General features: G+C 37.6%; 1 long non-coding RNA gene across 2 annotated transcripts; it reads right to left on the bottom strand.

Annotated features, from left to right (window-relative positions):
- Positions 1-18,836: 18,836 nt before the first annotated feature.
- LOC137238366 (uncharacterized) lies at positions 18,837-23,067 on the bottom strand. 2 transcript variants are annotated; one of them, XR_010949176.1, is made up of 4 exons: positions 22,696-23,014; positions 22,090-22,599; positions 19,073-22,031; positions 18,837-19,015 (listed from the first exon to the last, which is right to left on the bottom strand). It is a non-coding gene; the product is annotated as an uncharacterized lncRNA (long non-coding RNA). The 2 variants fall into 2 exon arrangements; XR_010949177.1 differs by lacking the exons at positions 18,837-19,015; positions 19,073-22,031 and having other exon boundaries at positions 22,392-22,599; positions 22,696-23,067.
- Positions 23,068-23,342: the final 275 nt, after the last annotated feature.

Here is a 23,342-nt window from a genome sequence, read left to right on the forward strand (position 1 = left end):
CGCTCACGATTGAGATATCTGGCGAACTGTGACAGCTTCCTACCATACGTGTGGGGGCGTCTCCGTTTATTGTGCAGAACGTCGTTTCTTCTATTTGATCCGCCAACATCTCGCCCCTACTGTCCGCCCGCAAATTTGAATGCCATAGATCGTGATGGGCATTGAAGTCGCCTAAAATAATGCGATTGTTTCCAGTGAGTAAGGCTCTGATATTAGGGCGGTATCCACCGGGGCAACAGGTGGCAGGGGGGATGAAGATGTTGATGATTTCTAGGTTTGCATCGTCTGACCGGACAGATAGGCCTTGATGTCCTGCTCCCACGGTCCTACGGTTTCATGCCAATTGCCCGCCGTTGGATCGATCTACGGTCGACAACCCTTTGCGCTGCCAGATATTGTTATAGGGCACTCTTTCTTTCTCAACCTTATCTCCTTGTCTTAACCCAAGTTTTCTTTAAGAAAAAAGTTTCGCTGTTTAATAATTTATCGTCATCTTATAAAATTCTTCTCTGATCCTTTCATTTCGAAATGGGACATTTGGTCCGCCCTTATTCAGTCACAAAACCAGTTTATACATCCTTCATTTACAAATTCATATGGCATTTAGTTATTGTAATTTGTTTTACCATTATTTGGCTTTACAAATTCTCTTTATATACATACATATGTAGGTCTGCAAGTGTTTAAGTATTTCATTTTACGATCCACTCTATTTCATAGCAATGCTGCTAACGATTTGCTCACGATTGCGTTCAAATTACTTTAGCACGCGTTATACTGATGGACGTTCTGCCATATGTTCACGCTATGACTTTTAATTTGTTTATTTATTTGTAAGCAGTCGTCATTTTAACCGGCAGCCCAATAGACACGCCACGTCAAGCCACACCTTATTGGTAGATTTGTAGTCACAAAAACTAGTACTCTCAAAGCCACAATTCTTAATTATTTCAATAGATTATATGTTTGTTTGTTGTTAATATGTAGGTGTAAATGTTAGGACGATTTCAACCATTTTTACAGGCTGATAGGTCCACCATTAGATGTTTTGTTATCACTTTTACATGACACCCGTATTAATTTGTATGCGTGCCGCGGCAATATTGGTGGCCGCAGTGGTATAGGGGGGGTAGTATGTTTGTCTGTTATATCGTTGGTTCCAGATTCAAGTTCTTCTTGATATTTGTGTTACTCTACCCGTAAAGTCTAAAATTTAACAAAAGTCTAAGCACCAGCTTCTAACTATTAGAATGATGAACACCTGGACTAAAGTGAAATCAAATACTTACGACTATTTTTCTAAAATGGACTTGCCCCTCGGTAGTGGTTTGGCAAGTCCTGCGAGAGTATTTCTGCCATTAAAAGCTTCTCAGCAAATTAACTTTGTTTTGCGAATGCTATTCGAAGTCGGATGGTACCGTCCCGCTAAATTTTAGAAGGGAAGCTTAGCCAACATTTTCTTGGAGGTATATCACTGCTTCACCTTTCAGTGACAGTAGGCACTTCGTTTCCTAATTCATCATCAATTCCATCCCTCGCTACTCATTTTCCAGTTTGCCGATACACTCTCATTGTTTTAAAGCGGTTAAATTCTTTTTCTAGCATTCTGAAACGCGGCACAGTTTCGAACTACTCGGGCAGGAGTTTTTGGTCGACGACGGGCGTCAAACATACTGTAACGAATTTAGTGCAATTCCTCTTATTTGCAACCTTCTATTAACGTTCGAGTCACTAAACTGTTGAATAAATAACCCCACTATTCAATAATGCAAAATGGCCTTTATTAAAGTACTTCACAATAACACTTATAATTCGCAAGTGCTAGCTTGCTTAAATCAAACTGATTGTCTTGCCTCAACTGTTGCCGCCTTTTATACTGTTTGGTTTCCTCGTTGACATATTTCTAGGCGCTTCTATTTCTAGAATTTAATAGTCAGTTATCAGCTATAAATTTCCCAGCTATAACTACAGATGCACGATTTTATAACTTCTCTCATAGCCCATGCGCGTGTATATGTGAATGATACTTGTACAAATGATTGCATACTTTTGGGAGTATCTCAGATATATGCATGTGTTTCTGCGTTACTCTCCGCTGCTTGTATGGACATATGGGTAGACATAATGATTGATTTGTTGATGTGCATACGAGTCACTGCTTAGTATCGGCTTAGAGATGATAGTATCCCTTAGTGTTGCTAATATTTGTCACAATACGCATAATGTGCTTCACAGGACCTTATATGCGATATTAGAAAGGCTGATTTGCAGACTCGGCAAATCACATTTATATTGCAACAGCAAGACAGGTATTCAGCATAGAAATTGATTCATGTGATTTACCAGCTCCTCGTCGCCGTATTTGAATAGCTTTGCAACCCCCATTCATCGCAAACGCGGCTTCTTGTTGCTCTTCGTAACTCGTCATAGTCAAGGAGCAGGATGACGCATTAAAATATGTGTGCTTCGTCGCTGCTTCCTCTTAAGAGGGAGAAAAGTCTTTGTTCTTACAGAAATTCGCAACGGTATTAAAACCTTCCGTCTTCCGCAAAACTTTTTGGTAAGCAGGTGTGCGCGTGCTTTGGCTCCGCCGAAATAATCTCAAATCGTGCGCACATCTAAAACTCTCTAGGCAAGATGTCTGCGCCTAGCTTGCGAGGTCAGGTAAAAGCCATGATACTTGTAAATCTTTTTAAAATTAAGCTAGGATGAGCTGGATATGGACCATGTGAATTGTCCTCAGTTTACTGTTTCCGTCAGAAATTGCTTTTTATATGTATAGGTTTCAATAAGCATTTTTTCCTCCTTCCCCTAAACGACTTTCTGTTCCATTTTTCATTCAGAGTAAGTGCCATCCTCGTTACTTTGTCCTCCATTTCTCCATAGTACTCAAGTCTGTTATTCTTTATATCCTCATTTCCTTCTCACCTCCCAATCCCACACCTATGTACTCCCACTTCCTCTACTTAACCCACATCAATTTCCCTATTTGTGGAATCTCTGTATCAAAAAATATATTCCTACTTAAAATACTTACTCAGAAATTGCGAATAAAAATTTAAAAAATGGGGGGGGGGGGGGGCGTAACACCGCCCACATTTAAAAAATATATACAAACTTATTTAAAGAGTTTATATATTGTAACTAATTTACTTGCAAATCCTCTTATTTGCCCTTTTGCTAAGTTCGTATCAATAAACTGTTGAATAAATAACTCCAATATTGAATTCTGGAAAAATGGCCTTTATTAAAGTACTTCACAATAACACTTATACTTTGCAACTAGCTGGCTTAATAACCAAACTGATAGCTTAAATGAAACTGACTTCCAGCGCCTCTACATTTGCTGCTTTTTATACTCTCTGATTTCAACGTTCGTATCTTCTAGGCTCTTCCAGAATGTACTAGTTTCCATCAGCTCTCAAACTTCTCAGCTGTAACTACAATTGCCCGATTTTATAGCTTCTCTCATTGCATACTTTCAGGAGTATCTCAGATATATGCATGTGTTTGTGCATTGATTCTCCGCTGCTCGTATACGTATATGGTACATATGTGAAGACGCAATTATTGTTTCGTTTATTTAGATACATAATGATTGATCTATGGATGTGCATGATATAACTGTTTAGCATCGGCTTAGAGATAGCAGCACCCTTTAGTTTTGTTAATATTCGTAACAATATATTGTAAATAGTTTGAGGCAAACGGACTCGGATTGTTGTCAAACTGAAATTTAAAATGCTTTGGATAAATAAGAGGGGTATTTTGGAGGCCAATTGGACACACATACGTCCATTTTTGAAAAAAATGGGCAGTTCAGAGAGGTGTCGTATTCATGCAAAACTTTAAGATTTGCGTTGTTTCTATGGTTCCAATATAAAGTTTGATTAAAATATAGCAAATACGGCGAATAGGAAACCTTGTGAACTACCCAAATATTTCCCACAGCAAAACTATTGTTGTCCCCCAAGAAGAAGAGGAGATTTAGGCCGATTTTTACCCGCAAACGCATTATACGGGAATTTACCCTCCCGTCCCTAAATGGGAGGGAAATCAAACTCTCTACCGAGGTGAAATATATGGGAGTTATTCGAGACAGGAAGCGAAATGTGGAGAAACGATCCACGAAAGCCACAATGGCTCTCTACGCTTGTAAGTCGGCAACAGGAAAAAGGTGGGATATCCAGCCACCCATTGGATCTACACGGCAGTGCTGAGACCCATACTCTTCTACGCCGTCACCGTATGGTGGACGGCACTCGATATCGAATCTAACAAGAGCAAAGGATGGCAGCAATGCTTACCAGCGATGCCATTCTCTCCACTCCCATCAAAGCTTTTGAAACCATATTATTCCTTCTCCCCACTGATCTATATGGTAGATACTGTGCTTCCTGCAACGCGGCAAGGGTCAACGCTATCGAACCATGGAGGGACTGCAGGTTTGGTCACACCCGGATCCTGAAGCAGGTCCCCAAAACCTTCTTGAAATTGGACCATACAACATCGTTCCCTTGGTGGGACAACAAATTTTCCACAAAAATCCCAGAGAGGAACGAGTGGGCAAACGGCGATGAGCCGGGATCTCACGAAATCTCCGTTTTTACAGATGGCTCTAAACTAAACAACAGAGTCGGCAGCGGAATATTCTCGGAGAAGCTCAATCTAAGTGAGAGCTTCCGCTTACCCGACCACTGCAGTGTTTTTCTGGCTGAACTCATAGCTATCTTGGAAGCAGCCCTCTATCTTACTAACCTGCAGGTGACCAATTCTATTTCAATTTTCTCTGACAGCCAAGCTGCCATAAAATCCATGCAATGCAGTAACACCTCGTCACTAGTGACATTGCAGTGCAGAGAAACCCTCAACAAACTAGCTGAAAATTGCAACCTAAGCATAATATGGGTTCCTGGCCACTGTGACATCTCAGGAAACTACGCCGCGGATGAGCTAGCTAGGGAAGACACCAACCTGCCGGTGGTTGGGCCAGCCCTCCTCTAAATACTTGCAAACACTGCCTACGATCTCTTTTCACGGATCAAACAAACGCCAGATGGGCCAAGGAACCTACATGTAGTATATCCAAGCAAATCTTGCCTAAGCTGAATGAAAAGAGATCGCAATCGGTGATCTCTATAAGCCCACTAGTGGGCCTTCTCACAGGTCACTGTCTCATGGGCACTCATGGTGCCTATATGTGTCTACAGACAAATGAGTTCTGCCGCAGCTGTAGGGACGAGGAGGAGATAGAAAGCGTAGAGCACTATCTGTGCCACAGCCCCGCACTATTAAAAACCAGGTACCACTTTCTCCACAGACACTCCTTTGTGTGCCTTGCAGAGCTTGAATCTACAAACACAAACGACATCTTGCGTTTCATCGGGCAAGCGCGCTGGTTTAGCCTTACTGGGGTCTAAAATTTCTTCTTCTTCAAAAGTAGGGTAACAGGAAAAGGGGCCCCGCGTGGTAGCATAACGGCCACAACGGCCAACGTGAGTCTCCGTTCGGACAGCGGAGGCAGCCACTTTAACCTAACCTAACCTAGGCCAAGATTCCCTTCTAATTTACATCGTGCTGCTTTTTCTTTTTGCCTACAACGTGGCGAGACGAAATCTAAACATTTTATGCCAACATAGGCAAGGCAGATGAATTTTTGCTGAGAAGTTTTTCGTGGCAGAAATAAACTCGGACTTTTCTCGAATTTTTTAATTTCTTAGAAAACGTTTTTCAGATTGGTTTGCATAGTTTCACTTACAAGGCTCATGGACAGGATCGACGAGAGGGGGGGGGAATGAGGGGATTCCCCCGGGTCCGGGGTTTCTCAGGGGGCCCGCGATTTAGAGGTACTAAGACATTTTTTTAAATTCAGGAGCAACGAATATTGAAAATGATTTTTTGCCTGGGCCTGAGGAGACAATAAAAACATCAAACAAAAATGTATGTTTACATGAATCCGAAATCGTAGAGTTTTCGTGGTACCACTGATAAAGGTTCATCTTCAAAAATCTGTATCAAAAATCCAGATTATTTAAACGACTTCGATATCGGTACCGTGAATAATGAGTTTTTGCGATCTGAAAAAGTCAACGGAATAATTCATCGAGGTCATCAAAAGTGTTCTCTTATTTTTCCACGTTATTGTCATGACGAGGCATTTCCTACCTCGTTGTTAAACATAATTTTGCCAAATGGAGAGAAAGTGGAGCGTGACTGGTTAGTGTGGAATGCCAATAGCAATGCTTTTTATTACCTACCATGTGGTCTGTTAAGCACCAATACTTTATTAAATCGGCCTAAAATTTGTTGTGCGGATATTCGAAATTCCAGGTATGGAATAAGATATACGATAATCTGCCATCACACGAATATACTCAAGATGTTGTTGTTGTTGTTGTAGCGATAATGTGGCTCCCCGAAGGCTTTGGGGAGTGTTATCGGTGTGATGGTCCTTTGCCGGATATAGATCCGGTACGCTCCGGTACCACAACACCATTGAGGTGCTAGCCCGACCATCTCGGGAACGATTTATGTGGCAACATTAAACCTTCAGGCCATCCCCTCCCTCCCCACCCCCAAGTTCAATGAGGAGCTTGGGGTCGCCAGAGCCTCGTCTGTTAGTGAAATAGGATTCGCCGCGGATAGTTGAGGTTGACAATTGGGTTTGTATTGTAATTATAAAGATTATTATTATTAGACGAAAGAAAAACACGTCAAGTAAGTATGAGTTACACCGGAAGAGAGAAAAAAGGTTGCTTTTATTGGGTATAAAAAGGAAGTTAATAACAAGATTCACAATAGATTATTCTTGATGGTAATTCATTCACAATACCCTCACTGAATTATCATTATTATGTATAAACAAGTTTAAATTCATAAATAAATTTCATTAGGTTGATTATTTAAGTCCCAATTTACTCGTGAAATTTGATTGCTTTTCAGCTGTAACACCTTTTGTTAGTATGTCGGCTGGCATTTCATTTGATGTCAAATATTTTATTTCAATTTCATTGCTATCAAGCTTCTCACGAATAAATTTGGCTTTTATGTCTACGTGTTTTGTTCTAGAAGAATAAGAGTTATTTAAAACAATGTGTATAGCGCTCTTATTATCTGAATAAATTACTGTACATCTTTCAAAGTTAGTATTTAATTCATTTTCTAATCGTTTGAGCCATACGCTTTCCTGAATAGCAGACACCAGACTGAGAAACTCGGCTTCTGTGGTGGAGAGTGCTATAGTGCGCTGACGTTTTGTACCCCATGATACTGCTACGCCTTGAAACGTAAAAGCATAGCCTGTTGTTGATCGCCTACTATCGACATCAGCAGCCCAGTCTGCATCGCAAAATCCTGTTATTTTATCCGCATCTCTTGTGTAAACAATGCCCTTATCAATCGTGCCCTTGAGATATCGCATGATTCGTTTAACAGCTACCCAATGTGCTTTGCCAGGATTTGCATTAAACGACTTAACATGTTGACTGCAAAGCATATGTCAGGGCGAGTTACTTGTGCGGCAAACAGTAGGCTACCAACTGCTTGCATGTAGGGAACATTTGTCATTTCTTCACGCTCAACTTTGTTCTTTGGACACATATCAGATGTAAGTTTCTGGTTAATATCCACTGGGGTGGATATTGGATTGCATTGATCCATGCCAAATCGAAGTAAAACATTTTGAATGTGCTGGGATTGATCTATTTTAATTGACCCAGTTGACTTATTGCGCGTTATGTGAACGCCAAGTATAGAAGACGCTTCTCCCATGTCTTTCATTTTAAATATGTCACTTAGTTGGTTCTTTAATTTTTCTATCTGACTAAGGGAGCTAGCGAATATAAGCACATCATCGACGTAAATGGCCACATAGAGCAGTGTATTGTCTGTTTTTTATAGTAAATACACTGGTCAACATTACTTCGCTGCAGATCAAATTCCAACAGTACCTCATTTATTTTTTCGTTCCACATTTTGCTCGATTGCTTGAGCCCGTAGAGCGATTTTACCAACTTGCACGCTCTGCCGCTGTTGTCATCAAAGCCCTCTGGCTGTCTTACGTATATATCTTCTTTGATATTTCCATTCAAAAATGCTGATACTGCATCTATTTGGTGAATTATCAAATCATGTTTTGCAGCGAGGGCAAGTAGATACCTAATTGAGGTGTACCTAGCGACTGGAGCAAATGTCTCGTCGTAATCGATGCCATTGATTTGTGAAAATCCTCTCACAACAAGCCTTGCTTTGTAACGAACTAGCTTTCCGCTACTATCGCTTTTTAATTTAAAGACCCATTTAGTGTCGATTGCCTTTTTACCAAAAGGCAAGTCGGTTAGGTACCACGTATTATTTGCTGTAATTGAGTCCATTTCTTCTTTTACGGCCGCCTTCCACTGATGGGAGTCTACTCTGGATAGGGTTTCTTCTAATGTGTTAGGATTTGCCGAATTCTCAGTTGCATAAAAATTAAGGTTTGCATAATGTTTGTTCGCGATTCGTTTTGACCTGCGTAAATTTAACTGATCTGCCTGTTCATTTTGAGAATCGACACTCTCGTACTCGTTGGTTTCTTCATTGTATGCATTATTGTTTATGGGATCATCACATCCATCAACTAATGGGTAAAATAAATCATCCATATTCAAATTGTCATTTATATCTGCAGGTTCTTGAGTATTTTCGAAAAAAAACTGTGTCCCGACTGATTATTATTTTTTTCTTTTTGCATCATATAAGCGATATGCCTTGCTTTCATTGCTATATCCAAGAAAAATACATTCCACCGATCTGTCACTTAGCTTCGTTCGTTTCTCTTTTGGCACATGGGCGAGAGTTTTACATCCAAAAACGCGAATATGATTTAAATTTGGTTTCTTACCTGACCATATTTCTTGTGGGGATTTGACGTTATTTCTGCATGGAAGCAAATTCATTAAATAGACAGCAGTCATGGCCGCTTCAGCCCAAAAATTTTTATTCAGATTAGTTTCCAATAACATGCACCGCACCCTGTCCATTATAGAACGATTCATGCGTTCTGTAACGCCGTTCTGTTGAGGTGTATACGGGCATGTTTTCTGATGAAGAATACCATGTTTTTCTGGAAAACTTTTAAATTTGGCACTGGTAAATTCTGTGCCGTTGTCTGTTCGAAAAGTTTTAATCTTACGTTCGCACTGATTTTCTACAAGACTTATGTTTTATTGGCACAGCAAATGTTTTTCTTGAATAGTCGTCAATGAACACTAATAAAAATTTTGCACCACCAATAGATTTCACGTTTATAGGGCCCATGATGTCAGCATGGATAAGATCGAGCAAATTTATTGCACGGGTGCCTACGTTTGCGAACGGGGCACGGGCTTGTTTGCCCTTTGCACAAACAACACATGCTGTATCAATGCTGTCAAATTTCACACCGATTGTTGATTTTTTAATTGCTTCCATGCTTGCCTTACAAAAGTGCCCTAATCGGCGATGCCATAGGCCAAAAGAATTACATACAGCCATAGCAGTTTCATTACCTTTATCTTCTTCAGTATTTAATTTATACAAATCATTTTTTAAATTTGCTGTGGCAATTAGATTGTTGTTTTTGTTGTATATTTCACATATTTCCTTTTCGAACACTACTTTGTTTCCATTTTTCGTCATTTGCCTTACCGACAGTAAATTAGCACATAAGTCTGGCACTTCTTCTATGTCTTTCACGGTCGCTTCTATTCCCGTTGTTAACATAATTTTCGCGTCGCCAATACTCTTAACAGAGATTTTATTATTATTTGCCACAGTCACGCTTTTATTTCCAACATTTCGCTTATTAAACAATATTTTGCTTTCGTTTACCATATGTGCTCGCGCCCGAGTCTACAAACCAATCAGCTGATTTCTCTCCACTTGCCATAAACGATGCTAATAGGACTGCCTTTGTGTTCTTTTGCTTAGAAGGGTTGTATTTTTTGCGCCTATTAGGACAATATTTGTTATAATGACCAAATTCTTTACAAGAATAGCATTGTATTTTAGACTTATCAATTTTGTCTTTTTTACACTGAAATACACTGTCGCTATTCTTTTTATCAAATTTGGCATCCTGCAAAAGGAGATTTTTGACTGAATCTATGGTTAGTTTAGATTTTGTGTTTTCCACTGCTATGACCAGCGAGCGGAATTCACCTGGAAGACCTGCCAACATAAGTGAGGCCACCAATTCTTCATCTATATTTAGACCCGCAGTTTGCACTTTCAGTGATGTCATGACCACGTTGTTAATGTAGTCTTGCATGTTATCGCAATCTTCAAGTTTTAATTGAACTAATTGCTTTAACAATTCAACTTTCCTAGTTAGTCCATTGTCTTCATAAGCTGTAACTATAGCACCCCAAGCTTCTTTCGCACTCCCAGCTTTGGCAATGTGCGCAAAGTTATTGGGTTCAACCATGAGCGTGATTTCTGCCATTGCGCATCATCGATTTCTTTTTCCGTGCGATTCTCTGATAATCCTTTTTCAATTATCTTCCAGGAGTTTCGCAATACCAGGTATGACTTAGCATGCCTCTTCCAGGTGTCGAAGTTCTCACGCCCTCGCAGTTTCTCGAACGGGAAGGTTATTGAACTGGTGCTTGACATTTTATCGAGTTTAGCCGAACCAATCTTTTACTGTATGCACGCTATTATTTGCTTATTCGCGAGTATATATTGGTTTTCTACTAATATAAAATTATTTTCGCGATACTAATATAAAATTATTATCTCAAGAGTGAGTTTCAGGTCTTTGTGTTGAATCCGTTTTGGCAAAACAGTTAAATTTTGATATTATTATAAAAATTTTGCAGCGAAAAAAGCAACTAAAGCCACTCTTTGATATCCGAACTTTCTATATTGAATAATTAAAATTTATAATCATCATTAAATTTATCAGAAATGTATTAAAATGCTACCAAATAAATAGAAAAGATTATTTGAAAAAATATGTGCCTGTTAAAAGAGAATTTTATTTCTACGGTACAATAAAATAGTATGAATAGTAAATATTCTGTGTTAATTTTATTGTCAGCTCTTAGTCCAAAAGTTATTCAGTTGATGTGGCGAAAATTTTGTTTGATGTAATCCATCAATAATGATTCATGAATGAGACGTCATTAATTCAAGTTAATCAAATGTATTAGTGGATTTTTTATAGGGGGCCCGGAAATTGTTTAGTCCCGGATCCGGATTTTCTCTCTACGGCCTTGCTAATGGAAGATTTATCTTTATATTTAAAAAAGAACTAAAGTGACGAAATTTGATCAAAATTGCCACTGCTCCTTTCATGTTCGCTGCTGTAAAAAAAACAACCCACTAATGAATCAACGAGCCAAAAAATTACATAAATTTGTATTACCTTTTCCGGTGGTTTTGAATGCGTTCAGGTAACACTGAGGTATGAGCGTAGATTTGTACCGGCAACCTAAATATGTCGAAGAAACTCATTGAAACTTTTATTGAAAGTCACCTTTTGCCCTTGTCATTTCAAGTTGATAAACTAAATACGACGTATTCCAATTATCGAAAACTTTAAATTGCATAAATAAATTAGTTCTTCAATAGATCTTTTTACAGTATAAGTGCCTAATAGCAAATATTACAAGTTAATAACTTCAGCAGACAAGTTTGTAAACTTCATTTCGATTGCAAATCTTAAGCTACTCATTTGCGTACTTCCGCGCATTCCCACATCCAAAACTCTTCACCAAAGTAATTCAAATGGAAAATGTAAAAGTTTTCGCAAATTACATTCTAAAAAAGAAACTTTTATTTCACCTCATTTACCTTAACATGCAGAAAGCGCCAACAGCAAATGAAATAATAAATATGCTAATATTCTTTTTACACTGATGTCGCTATGAATACGCACAGGGAATGAAGAGGGAAAAGTGGAGAGGGAGGGCGGGGAGCACAAACTAAAAAGAAAGTTGAAAGTTTCACCAGAGTGTAAAAGTCAGCGGTGACACAAAGTGAAATGTAAAATAAACAAACAAATAAATAAACCTAAAATACGTAAAACAAAATCAAAGCAAAAACAAAGATGAAATAAAAACCAATCATAATTTTTATGAAGTGGAATGTACTTGTGCAGGAAAATTGCCTGACAGCATCCAAACGCATGCGGCTTATGCGCTGTGACAGCCATCTGGTTAGTTGTGGCCGCAACAACTACAGCAACAAGAACAACAAATCAAAGCAAGAATGTACGTCTCTTACAAAATGGTGGAACAATGAACGTTGCCTTCCATCTCCCTTCCCAACAAATTTGGTGTTACATGCTTTGCATAAACAAAAAGCTCACAAACGTAATTGTGTGTGTGTTTACATAAAGCTAAGTGTTATGAAGTGGGTATGCGGGAGAGTGGCCACAAATGAAATTGGCTACAAAGTTGTTGGCGTTACTGATTGTGATGATTCTTTCGTCTTCAAACGACTGACTGTCAACTCATACTGCGCATTGTTAATCAAAGCCAAGCATCATTCGCCAACACTGCATACAGCCACCCCCTCTTCCTAAATATGTATGTATGTCGTTTAAGGCGGCAACAGTTGTTTTGTCGGTTGCTTTGATTGTAGCTGTTCGCACTCGTACTAACCCTTACTCAGCCTGCCTGTCATTCACGCCCGTCACTCATACGACATGGCGCTTATCTTTGCCCAATCCCCCTCATGAAATCATTTGGTCGTCCCATAGGCTAATACAGGCTGGGGAAAGCAAGGATGAGCACGGCCGGCCCTACCCTAGGCTCAACTTTTATTTGTTTGGATTTTGATGTACGGTATCAACTTAAGTGCTCTGAGTGTCTCATGTTTTTTTTTTAAGGATCTCGAACTTTGTTCGTTTTCCACACGAATAATGAAATTTGTTTAGTGGAACCGATGACGTACCGGAATGAGAGCAAGTAGAGCGGGGTCTTTTTTACAGCACCAGCTCTTAAATATGTATTCCGATATTCTCGGGGTGACTAAAGATATATACTGTTAGATAATGAGCACTCAAGAATTCTTACTAGCTTCGGCTTCATCCCTACCAAAACTGTTTAGTTTGCGCCAGTTTTTGCCCCGAAGATTGACTTCACAACTCATATACCTCGAGAGAGGTGTGGTTTGGCGAGCTCATGCGGTCTAGTGATCTTGTTTATGGACGGATGCGAGCTGTATGGGAAGATTGTGAGAAATTTCTATAACGAACTCGGGTTTGACCGCAACCTGAATTCGCCGCTATCAAGACTATGGTGGACGGGATGTTATCCACTGCATCAGATGTTTGGGAGTTTAACACCTACTCGCACAGGCAGGCGCCTACTAAAGCACTGGGCTTCAAAACTGTGCGATCTAGCGTAGAAGGCGAATGTCTAACATCTTTGACAGTTGTCATGCGGACCCTGCGGTACGCGCGAAGTGGAGATTGAAAGCATGTTGGATCGAATTTTTATACGGGACTTAAGCGTAAGTTGACTAAAGTCACAAAAAATAATTATGTCGCTAGTGATCAGTGATCGTACTCAATAGTTGTTGTAACGACTTTGATAGGTTTTGCTCATCTTCTATCAGTTCTTTTCACTAAATTTCCAAATAAATATACTCGAAAAATTTATGCCAATAATTAGCTGTGTTCACCACCAACAGTGCAGAAGGTAATAGTCGAAATTAGTGATTAGTGATCGCACTCAATACTTTTTGATATGAATTGGTAATTTTTTTGCATCTGCTTTCGGTCCGTTTCACTAAATTCCCAAATAAAAACCCTCAAGTATTATATACCAATAATTAACTGTGCTCATCACCAATAATAGTGAACATACACACATTTTTACTTTACAACAAGTTAAAATCAAAGTAATCGTCATGTGTTGGGCTAACGCCGCTAACGTAGCTTGCTTGGGTACAGGAGTTCCCTCACATTCTCGAATACTTCTTTAATGTATGGGCGTTTTATCTTTACCTTGTACTCATTTCAATCACAGATGTCGACTTCGTCTTCTCGCTCATTTTCATTTCATCTAAAGTAAAAATGAAAATAACTAAATATAAGGCGTCATACCCTCCGAAGAGATTTTAGGCCGAGCTTTTCTCTTCCAATTTGCGTCGTGCTCCTTTTAATTTTTCCTACAAATAGTCGGGACGGTACCTACTTGTTTTTTATGTCGACTCCGAACGGCATCTGCAAGGCAGATGAGTTTTCACTGAGAAGCTTTTCATGGCAGAAATACACTCGGAGTGCTTGCCGAAAACTGCCGAGGGGCCACGCCGCTTAGAAAAGTGTTCTTCTAATTGAAAAAACCTATTTTCTAAAATATTGATGTTGCTTTGTTCGGGGCGTGAACCCAGGATCTTCGGTGTCACACGACGGCGGCCGCCAAAAGTAGTCACGAAAAATAGCCGATGAAACTCCCCTGCAGAAAAAATGGGAGACACCTACGCAAAAAAAGAGTTTGCATTACAGATTTCATATCTACCCCGGAAATGATGCCAATCGGGGGGACTATTGGCAGCCGCACTTATGCCAAGAATGCTTAAGTGTGAGCTAGTGCGATAGTTCTGCCCTAGTTCGGAACTAGTTCGATTTGATACAGGGTCATTACCACGCCCACCTAGATTCCAGCTTGACTACGCCCCAGCGTAATCTTATACCGCAATTCTTCCACACAAAATAAACAACAAAGTTAATGCTAATTTTAATATTTTTCGTGACAAGAAAATCTTCAGAAAACATACATAATTTTTTTTATTTGAGCATTTTTGCATTTCAACATTTGTACATCTGCATTGCTTGTAGCATTTAGTATTTTGTTCTTTTCCTTATTAGCTTTTTATGTCACATATTTTTACACATTTGGTTATTTATGTTTATGAAGTTTTTTGTTTGTCAAAATAATTTTGTTGTAGCATTTATGTTTTTGTAATTTTTTTAATTTGCATTTTCATGTCTTTGAGTGCTCCGTCGTCAGCTGAGTGTTTTTTACATAACTGGGCGTTTGTGCCACGTTCAGTGACGAGGGGGTTTGGGTAGAATATCCTTGAGCGACAACAAGTAATTTCACTTGACAAATAAAATGCACAAAGTTATTTCCACATTATTCGCTGTCTTATTTATGCATTTACTGTATTGCAAAGATGCATGTAAATGTATGAATACGCGAGGATATGTGGGAAATTTTTTTGCTTAGGGAAATGTGCAAAGTAGTCGGGATGTTGGAGAACGTGCTCAACTCATATGCAACATGTTTCAATATCGAATTCAAGATTAGGTAACCTACCTAATATTCTTTGAGAATTAAAATGGATGACTTACATACACATGTATATCTTACTTTGTTTCAGTACACTACCTATTTTCCTCTAGTGTTTCACGATTCGTCCTCCAGTATTAGAAAAAAAAATCTAATTCTGTATCGACTTTGTTTTAACAATGTCGTCTGGAAGTAATGTAATTTTGAAGATCAGCAAAAGTTCGGCCTAAAAATTATGAGACTTAAAACCAATAGTTGTTTCAAAAAAATTAAAGTTTTTAACTCTCTTATCTCGTCATTTCTTCTTAGATTTGTTTACACTATTTATGTAGGATTCCACTATATCCATTACCCTCTTCACCATTTCCTAATTTATGTTAGTTATTTGTCAGAAAATCCCTGAAAATAAGACATCAATATTTCCTGAAATAACGTTTTTTTACACAATTTCTTGTTTAGACACAAAAAAGCAAATAAGCATAAAGGAAATCTTATTATATACTAATATTTTTGATGTCGCTAATTTGCATATTTTTTTATTGATATGGAGCTTTTAGTTTGTAAATACTGCGTACTTCCTTCAAGAACTTTAAAAGGCAAACGTTCATTCAGAATTCTAACCATAATTATAAAGTTGCAATCGCAAAATTACAGATAATGGATTGAATGCGATCAAATTGTGAACTACACCTTTTTCAGTTTTAGTTTAGAAAGTTGCAATTGAAATTCAAAATTTTCAATTCAAGTAAAGAGAATTACAATTGTAGTTCATAAATTTCAATTTAAGTTCAGAATTTCTATATGTGGTGCAGAAAATGTGTATTTCACTTTTATGGTGACATTGACGAACATTGTACTGTGATTTTTCTATACACACAATTTTTCACACTTTTTAAAGTCGCAACTCAAAAATGAGTTCCAAAAAATCTTTAGAAATCCACTGCAAGTTACTAAAACGTGCAACACTTCAATTGTCTAGCAATGGAGGTAGTGTACTTACTTACTATGCCTAAAGTCCCAGGTTTGCACCCTTGGCAAGTATTATCAAACTTGAAATTGCTACAGAGAAAGTTTTTCAAAAAAGGAATTTGAGCTCGAACTGTAAAAATTACGACGTTGGAATACACCACCCAAAGAGAGCTCAAAAAACCGTAAATTCCATTGGGAAGTTAGTCAGTTTTTAAACAGTTTTATTTAGCTTGACTCTGTGTAGTGAACAGAATTTTGTAATTGAAATTCAAGTAATTTCCCGATAAGCTAAAAGCTTTAAACTTGGAATATAGTTGAGAACCCGATGACAATACAATAATAAGAAAAAAACTCAAATAGGTGGCGCATGGATCGATATATTTGGTCCAATTTGCCTTAAATTTGGAACACATAATACGTAGATGAATATAAAGCGACCTATGAAAAAGATCGACGCTGGGTAGCGCAGGTATCGAGATGTTTTAAAAAATCGTATTTGTGCTCCGATTAGGCTCATATTTGGAACAAATATTACATACAGTCCGGCAGATGTGACATCAAAATACTTTGGAGTTCGAGGAGGGACAAGCATACGTGGCGCTGAGTCGAGTATAGTCTTTGGAAGTATTATGTATTGAGGAGTTAGATTATAACAAATTGTCTGGAAAGAGTTCTTGTAATAAGGAGTCACCAATGAACTAAATATAATGAGAAATAATAGGCAATTAAATAAATACTAAAAACTTGAAAATAAAATAATTAAAAAAAAATGTTTCAAGTTAAACGGTTTTATTGAAAATTATTATTAAGCAATAGAAAGTTTTCTAAGCGGGGTCGCCCCTCGGCATTGTTTGGCAAGCGCTCCGGGTGTATTTCTGCCATGAAAAGCTCTCAGTGAAAACTCATCTGCCTTGCAGATGCCGTTCGGAGTCGGCATAAAATATGTAGATCCAATCCGGCCAATTTGTAGGGAAAATCAAGAGGAGCACGACGCAAATTGGAAGAGAAGCTCGGCCTTAGATCTCTTCGGAGGTTATTGTGCCTTACACTTATTTTATTTAATAATAATACTAAAAGCTATAAAATAATTAGCTAGGTCCTAAGTACAAGTCATCACATACCTCATCAATCTAGGGCGTTGATCATACAATTAAATAAAAGGGTTGGGCGTGTGAATTTTGTAAAAATGTGAGGCTTACCATAACCTGATTAACTTAAACATTCTTTTTTTAACTATTTAATTTTTCCAAGATAGTCAAATACTGTTTTTTAGTCAACCTTACGAAGTAGATAATCATATATAATTTTAGCAGTGAAACCTTATAAATTACGGAAATATCTCGTAAAGTATTGAATTATAACATAATTATATTTCATTTATCAAATAGGGTAACGAAGTGACCGATGAATGGATGAGCTAACATAAATATTTTTTGTTTGAGATTACCGATTTAAAGTAGGATACAAAACAAATCACTAGGATACCAAAAACAATTTCCAGCTTTGCGAAAACCCTCAACTCTTTTATTATTAGAACACGTTAATTTCGATTCGAAACCCAGGTCTTCAGGTTTGTAAGTTTTTAAAGTTGGTGGCCCTTTTAATAAAATAAACGTTTTCCTTTGCCAAATATCAATGGTCGGATGATGTGAGGTGACATAGGGTCAAGGGCCATGAGACCCAATTGACTTTAGGAATACCTTAAATGACAATATATTCAGTCCGGCGATTTTTATTTCTTTATTCAAAGCCGACACAAAATGAAAACGGTCGACTGGTAAAGTATAAAATTAGTACAAAAAGTATTATAACTTGTAAATTATAAGGTTAACATTGAATAAGAGTAAACTTATGCATTTAACAACTCAAATTGATCATATCAGTCATCGTGAGGAGCTCAGAAGGGAGCTTACGCGAGGTGCTCAGAAAGGAGCTTGGTGCCCATAAGGGGGCTGACGCGACGACTTCGACTTTTAGTGGAAACAGTTCTACACTAAGAAGATAAAAAAGGTAAGTCTCAATTTGATTTTGTAATAAGATGAAATGTTTTCTCAAACCATTCTCATACATACATATGTATATTTTCATATTTAGTGCGAGATGTGTGTCATTTGAAAACGGTATTTAAAATTAATTGAAATCCTGTCAAACTTCTGAAAGTTTATCAAACAACAACAGCCAGCGACGCATTGTGACTGTTAAAACGGGTTTACTTAATTTATCAAGATTATCGTCCGAAACCCCAAGGCCGTGAAAGCAATCCGAAAACGTGGAGCATCCAGGTGAACTCGGCCCCCACTCCGTTTAAACGGTTAAGCGCCAATTAAGTACGTAAGTAAGTAACTCAATCTTAGACATTATGAGTAAAATGCACGTATTTTTATGGATAACGGTAAATTGAGCGACACTGGCGCCATCTAGCATGAAAAAGTAGCCGCCTTGCAAATTTTGTTGCAGCAAAGCATAATTAGAAGAATTTGACATTTGCTTTTCTTAAGGGTGCTGACACACTTTGCAAATAAACCGCTCGTTGGTAACTTTTCTAACATTTTTCGCAATTAATTTCAATTGTTTTTTGTGAAGAGTGTGGTGCACAAATAAAGTTTATTTAAAAATTTGTATAGATACCTAAATTTGTACATATATGGGGCTTTGATGAGTGTCAACCCAAACCAAAAAATTGGCCCAACCAAATCTGAAATATTTTAGATTTCGTCGCCCGCTTGCCAGAAGCATGAATCTGCCAAAATGAAAATGTTGGGAATTTCAAAGTTTATTGCTCCCTTAGAATTAGAAGTATTAGTTTTTAATGTAAAAAACTATCAAAAAATTATACTCACAATATGCTCTTTCAGCTGAGATAACTGTTTTGTCGCATCCCTTTTATTCTCCGAGATTTAAGCACATTTATTTTTCTGGCACAACAAAAGTTTTAAAAACTGATCTAATTTTTTGTTAACACGGCTATACAAAAAACTTGGAAGTAGTCGGATCACGTAATGGGGCTCATGTTTCCTGTGCCTTTTTACGCGCTGAGTCCGAATACGCTATAAGAATTGTCCCAACTGGTCATGGTATGGCCTTAACTTCAAAAGACGTAAACAAATTCCTGCCGGCCAATTCCGGTTCAGAACATCACAATACTTGGGAAAACATCCGTGGCTGTGACTCATAGAAAGTATGTAAATGAAAAAAGTTACACATTAAATTAAACTTCATATACACTAATTGGTTTTTATCTAAGATATTATTGCAAATATAGAACTAGTTCTCAATTTTCGGAATCAGAATCTTCTTAAATGTTGAGTTCGGATAAAGCGTAACGAACCCCACTGTTGCCCTTTAGATTTTTATAAAAAGAATGATACTCTTTTGGTATAACCAGTTTTTCTCACATTTTTCTCAATTCTTTAAGTTTTGCCTCGGCAATAGGCAACGGCTTCGAATAAACCGGTTTGCCTTCAATTAAACAACGACGACCTTTTTTTCGGATAGCGTTGTTAAAGCACAGTAATTATCAGCGAAGTAGTGCCGAACACCATTTTTTTAATTATTATAGAAACGATTAAATATTAAAAATAATTAAAATTATTAGTAAATATGTGTACGAATGTGTGCATTACTTTGTTGTCAGCCAGAAACAGGAATGTGCCACAATCATTTTTCTGACCCAACTTTATGTGATTGAATTATACATTCATGAAAACGGCATTGCAAATTATTGGGGTTTCCATGTAAGGCAGGAAGCTGTAGAGTTAAGTTAAACCTAAATAATCTAAAGGGTGATCCAACGAAGCTGGTAACACAAAACCGGAAAATTTGCACATTCATGCTTCTGGCTAGCGAGCGACGAATTTAATATTTAAAATTGTTCACAGTACAAACAGGAATACTATAAACGACCTCAAATTCAGTGCTGTACCGGCGGGAAGAGTGATTGTGTGAATCGTAAATCATCTGCCTTTTGTCGCCTAACAGTACATTGGTACATTGAGCGAGTGATGCCTGTTAAATTAGGTGTAAGCTAAATAAAAAATGGAAAAGAATAAGCGATTTGGGGCTATGTATGCTTAACATTTTTAACATAAACCACTGCGAAAAAATGAGCTGAATTCAGTGACAAGTTCACATGAATTCGTCTTGGTAGAATGGTGTTTCTTTTTGTTTCTTTTTGTTTGTTTTTCGCACTGTCAAAACTTGGTTGAGAGTATGAGTTTTCATATTTTGGAATAACTCTAAATTGAAAATCAAAATATTTCAGAAACCAAAGTAAATGATCGGGAGTATTTTCTATATATATGGAAATGAAAACTTAGCGCGAAGCCTCGCGCAACCATGGCCAGCTAGTTTTTAATAATATTATGTCGTATGTTCACTAGGGCTCCTAGCATAGCATCTTTAACAGCTTTTGGTTTAAGACTTGAAAAATGTCCTATAAGTTCCACCTAGTGTATGGTCGAAGTCGGTAGGCGATGAAATGGCCCCGTCGAGTGTTCTAGAGAAAAGTTATTTTTAAGATCTAAAGTTCTTCCGCCAAAATCGCCTAGGTAGATAAGCGCCATTAATAATGGGTGTTGACAACTTTTAATTTTTCTTCTTTTAAACTTGATCAGTACCACAGCCTTTTTCCAAATTATACAAAATAATAAAACTTCAAGATCGAGAAAGTGGGCGTGGCTTTTTTTAGATACTTATTTGAGTGCTGTTAAGCCAGTGATCACGTTTAATGCTACTTCGGTACTCTTATGTCATTACAAACTAGGGTTATCCGATTAAAGTTATTATAACCTCTGTACAAATATACTTGGCTATAAAAATTAGTGTATGTATGCCTAGGCGTTAATGGTATCACGTGATCACTCGGCTTTTCTAGGGCTAGAAAAAGTGGATGGAGCACCCAAGCAAAAATATTTAATTTTACCTAAACTTGTAGTTCATTTGTATGTCTATGTATGCAACTTATCCCTGTTGTTCTAAAAGTAGCAATACCCTTATTCGACAAACACCAATTCGAAGTACCATGCCCAATATCAGGCCTCTTTAGTGGATACTTCTCAAGGAATTTGATTCACAACGTGAGCCTTGTTTAACAAAAGTATAATCCCAAGCCTACGGTGTGTGGCATTTTGAGAAAAGGTGTATTCTACAATATGCAGTGTGTTGCAGGATGACTTTATCCAAAGGGCAAGGATGTGATATTTCTCAAGGGTTTTATTATGCTATGTGTGGCAGGACGCCACCTCCAATAACATGCCAATGTTTAAAGGGCATATGAAGTGTATAGAAAGGGGTTGCCCATGCTACAAAGGTTATAAGAGTTCTCATGTATATTGGCAGACCCGATATATAAATATGTATAAACACTTCGGTGGCGCGGACCAGTCGCTTCTTTGCTGTGCTAACTGGCGCTAATTGGTGATACCAAGAGAATCTAAATTGTTTTCCACCTAGTGCTTTCAGCGGAGTGGCCGCCCTGTTCCTTTTTCGCCAGGTCACAATCCTTAAGCTAGCAGGTGTAGCCATTGTGTTTTGATACGCTGAACTATGCTGATATCTACATACAGCTCGTAACTCTCATCATAACGTTTTTTTCGGTACTCGCCGTCGCCGATGCGTAGAGGTCTTCTTAAACACTTTTTCTCCAACATTACCAGAGTTGCTCCATTTGTACGATCTTTGTTTGCTGAGACAGGACTTTACTTTTCAATTGGCTACTTAGTTTTTTAAAGTAGTACTTGTTGGCGAGAGTGATTCTTCGCGGTATTTCTAGACTGACGTTTTTATTTTCGTTAATGTTGGCTCCTTGAAAAAAAAAACCTAAAACAACTCATATTGAAAAGAACATACTTATATTTACCAATTGGATGCCTGCTTATTCAAATATGGGGTAAATTACATTTTTGCCGATTTTTCAAATTTCCGTTGGGATGTTTGATCTCCATGGTAGTGATAGTCTTGGTGATATTTCCATTGCGATGCAAAGTAAAATATCTTTCGTTTATTACCTATATTGGCAAGAATCCTATAATACTAATATAATGATCGATAACACTGCCCAAATTCTTATGTGAGCGTCCCTATCGCTGCAAGCTGATTATGATGATGAAAAAGCTAATTTTGAAAATGTTCCTATACAATTTTTAAGAAAGCTGCCAGATCTTTTATTTTTTCCCATGTTCGTGATTAAAATGTGTGTTTTGTTTATTTGTTTATATGCATTACAATTGATCGCATTAACAATTTATCTTCATTTAAATTGTATTCATGTTTCCGTTATGCATTTGTATATATTTTTTTGAGAACATTCACTTGATTCAAACTTCCAAATTCGTACCGTCACAATCGCCTGTCCCAATGAACTTGTATTCTGTATTTTAAAAAAGTAAAAAATAATACATTTAAATAATAACTAAAGCTTAGTGTCCGAGAAACCGGAAGCTTGAAAATTAAAAATATAACTCACTTTCTCCCGTAGTGCAATTGTGCCTTTTCAACGAGCACATATTTGGAAATGTTTGCTTTTTTCCATTATATTCTGCACATACAGGGCTATATTGCGTGTTGCAGCGAGCTGCGTCACACAAGTTCTGGCATTCGTTTTTATCAATTAAACAGAACACGCACAATGCAAGCATGAGTGCCATTCTTGCGAAGAAATTTTTAGTGGAAGCCATTCTAATAAAATTACGAACTACTACCCGCTTGTTAGTTTTCACTTTAATGCTTAATTGAGTAAAATAGTTTTATAATAAATATTTGAGTCAGAGTGTTGCGCCTTTTATTCAGTTTTAAAATATTTTCTTATTTGCTTAACAATATTTACTTAGCGCTTTCGTTCTCGTGATGCTTTACCCAGCTTAAATAAATAAATAAATTAACTTTTGTCTGTGTAATCGTATATGTACAAAGTTAAACTAGTCATATTTGGTCTACTAGCCTGCAAAAATCGTTGGATTATGTTTTCCGTTTTTTTCATGTTGTAGTACTCACAAAATAGTCCTCTGCAATGCATTACAGGAACACCTTTGGACGATCAATGCTCGTGTTTTTATGACTATTGTTGCGTTCAAATGAAGCTTGATCCAGATACAGATAGGGCCAGATAGCTCA

Source organism: Eurosta solidaginis, chromosome 1 (assembly GCF_040869045.1).
Source record: "Eurosta solidaginis isolate ZX-2024a chromosome 1, ASM4086904v1, whole genome shotgun sequence".
Lineage (NCBI taxonomy): Eukaryota > Metazoa > Arthropoda > Insecta > Diptera > Tephritidae > Eurosta > Eurosta solidaginis.